This window comes from Ornithorhynchus anatinus, chromosome 3 (assembly GCF_004115215.2).
Source record: "Ornithorhynchus anatinus isolate Pmale09 chromosome 3, mOrnAna1.pri.v4, whole genome shotgun sequence".
In the NCBI taxonomy this organism is placed as follows: Eukaryota; Metazoa; Chordata; class Mammalia; order Monotremata; family Ornithorhynchidae; genus Ornithorhynchus; species Ornithorhynchus anatinus.
Window position 1 is genome coordinate 134059702 of NC_041730.1, and position 3284 is coordinate 134062985.

A 3284-nucleotide genomic window follows, 5' to 3' on the forward strand; every position below is an offset into this window, starting at 1 on the left:
CTGTGCTCTCTCCACTAGGCCACTCTGCTTGGTAGCCACTACGGTCTTCTGGGGTTTGCTATATTTGAATGAATTATACAGAATTTGTCTTGGGGCTTGGGGAATTGAGGGTTATGGATTTTGTAGGGTGTAGTAGTTAGATTCCGGTCCTGGGGGTCAGAAGGTCATGGGTTTTTATCCCAGCTCCGCCACGTCTGCTGTGTGACCTTGGGTGAGTCATTTCACTTCTCTGTGCTTTAGTTACTTCATCTGTAAAATGAGGATTGAAACTGGGAGCCCGAAGTGGGACGGGGACTGTGTCCAACCCTATTTGCTTGTATCCACCCCAGAGCTTAGAACAGTGTCTCACACAGAGTAAATGCTTAACAACTACCATAATTATTATTATTATGATTACCTCGCCTCCCCACTCCTCAAGAACCTCCAAGTGCTTAGTGCAGCGCTCTGCACACAGTAAGCACTCAATAAATACGATTGAATGAATGAATGAACGAACCTCCAGTGGTTGCCCATCCAGCTCAACATCAAATGGAATCGGCTCTCCCCGGCCTTGGTGGAAAAGCAGCGTCTCCTACTTCCGTCCTGTTGTTGACTCCTACCTCACTCCCTTCTGTCTGGAACTCCCTTCTTCTTCCTATCCCTCAGATCACCATTCTTCCCATCTTCAAAGCCCTACTAAAATGAGACTCCTCCAGGAAGCCTTCCATGATTACCCCATTGTCCTTCCACCCAATTCTCCCTCCCTTTGTATTGTCTGAGCACCGGTTTTCATATTTCATCTGCTATTCATGCTACTCCTTCCCTCCGCAGCAGTTAGATCATTATTATTATCAAATGCCATCGAATCGTTTCCGATTCACAGCGGCTCTTTGGATCTATTTTCTCCAGAACGTCCTGTCCTCTATGATCCGTATCCTCTCTGATGGTTCTTCCGTTATTGTTGTTATGATCTCTATCCATTTAGTTACGGGTCTGCCTTTTCCACGTTTTCCCTGGACCTTTCCTGGTATTAGTGTCTTCTCCAGAGAATTAGTCCCCTCCTGCTGATGTGTCCAAAATAGGCTCACATAAGTCAAGTCATTTAGCCTTCCAAAGACTACTTTCTGTTCATTTGCTCCAAAATCCATTTGTTTTTTGGGCGGTCCACGGTATTCACAAAAGCCTTCTCCAACACCTCATTTCAAAAGAATCGATGTTCTTTCTATCCTGTTTTTTCACTGTCCGGCTTTCGGGGCCATACATTTTCACTGGAAACACCATAAAGTTGACAATTTGTATTTTTGTGGCAACTGTTACATCAGCACGTTTCATGACTTTTTCCAGGCTCTTCGTAGCAAGCCTTCCTAACATTAATCGTTGGCATATTTCTTGACTACTAGTTCCTTTATTATTGATTAAATGATCCCAGGAGAGAAAAATTGTCAAGGATTTCAATCTTCCTTCATTCAATCACATTTGAGCGCTTAATGTATGCAGAGCACTGTACTAAGCACTTGGAAAGTTCAATTCGGCAATAAAGAGAGACAACCCCTGCCCACACCAGGTTTACAGTCTAGAATGGGGGAGACAGACATCGAAACAAATAAACAGGCATCAGTGTAAATAAATAGAATTATAGATGTGCATCAAAACAAGTAAACAGGCATTAATATAAATAAATAGAATTACAGCTATGTACATATATACACAAGTGCTGTAGGGTGGGGAGGGTGGGGAGAGCAAAAGGAGCAAGTGGGAGGATGGGAGGGAGCTGAAGAAAAGGGAGCTTAGTCTGGGAAGGCCTCTTGGAGGAGGTGAGCCTTCTCTAGGGCTTTGATGGAGGCAAGTGTACTTGTTTGGTGGATTTGAGGAGGGAGGACGTTACAGGCCAGAGGTAGGGCATGGGTCGGGGTCGACGGCATGACAGGTGAGAACGAGGCCCAGAGAAGCGGAATGTGCTGGCTGGGAGGGAGAAGGAGAGAAGGGAGGCGAGGTAAGGAGGGGGGCAAGGTGATGGACAGCTTTGAAGCCCATAGTGAGGAGTTTTTGCTGGATTCGGAGATTGATAGGCAACCACTGGAGATTTTGGAAGAGGGGGGTAACATGCCCAGAGTGTTTCTGTAGAAAGATAATCGGGGCAGCAGAGTGAAGTATAGACTGAAGTGGGGAGAGACAGGAGGATGGGAGATCAGAAAGGAGGTTGATGCAGTCATCCAGTCGGGTTAGGATGAGTGATTGTACTCCAACCACTACAAATATGTTAAAACTTCCAATTGTCATGATCTTTGTTTTCTTGACATTCAAATGTAGGCCCATCGTTTTTCTCTTTCCTTAACTTTTAATAATAAGTCCTTCAAATCTTCTTCACTTTCCGCTAGTAGGTTAGTATCCTCAGCACAAAGAAGGCTGTTTATATTCCTTTCCCCTATCTTACTCCCCATTCATCTTCGTCGGATCCGGTTTCTCTCAAGGCACATATCCTAATACTCTGTTGCTTCCCCTTCCAGAAGTTTGCACTGATGTCTTTCTCTTGATTTTGAAAATTCCTTGTGGGTAAGATTGTATCTACTTGTCTGCTGTGTGACCTTGGGCAAGTCACTTCACTTCTCTGGGCCTCAGTTACCTCATCTGTATAATGGGGATTGAGACAGGGAACCCCACGGGGGACAGGGACTGCGTCCAACCCGGTTTGCTTGTATCCAACCCCAGGGCTTAGTATAGTGCACATTTTAAGTGCTTAACAGATACCATAGTTATTATAATTATTATTACCAACTGTATTGGATTCTCCCAAGCATTTAGTACAGTGTTCTGCACTCAGTGAATTAAATGATCAACTTGCAACTCCCAGATTCTGAATTCTGTGTGGTATGAAAGGAGAGAGGTTAGAACTTCCATTGAGAAGGATGGAAGAAGTCCTAGTGGCCTTTAAAACACACATATGGTTAAGGCATTGCCACCTACTACATGGCATCTAACCAAATTTTTATACTGTTATACCCTATTTATTTTGCTAATTAGGTGTACATCCCCTTGATTCTACTTATCATGATTATGTTGTCTTGTTTTTGTCCACCTCTCCCGATTAGACTGTGAGCCCATCATTGGGCAGGGATTCTCTCTATCTGTTGCCAAATTGTACATTCCAAGCGCTTAGTAGAGTGCTCTGCACATAGTAAGCGCTCAATAAATACTAATGAATGAAACAAACTTACTCCTTTTGTACTTCTCCATCAGCTGAATTGCTGAAAAAAATTGCCAGGGAAGAAGAATTAAGATAAAAGACTGCAAGAATGAAAATGAAA

At 43.8% G+C, this 3284-nt stretch overlaps 1 non-coding gene across 1 annotated transcript; it reads left to right on the plus strand.

Annotated features, from left to right (window-relative positions):
- The first annotated feature begins 2842 nt into the window (after positions 1-2842).
- LOC114810522 lies at positions 2843-2969 on the plus strand. The gene has a single exon (XR_003758221.1). It is a non-coding gene; the product is annotated as a U6atac minor spliceosomal RNA (small nuclear RNA).
- The last annotated feature ends 315 nt before the right edge of the window (positions 2970-3284 follow it).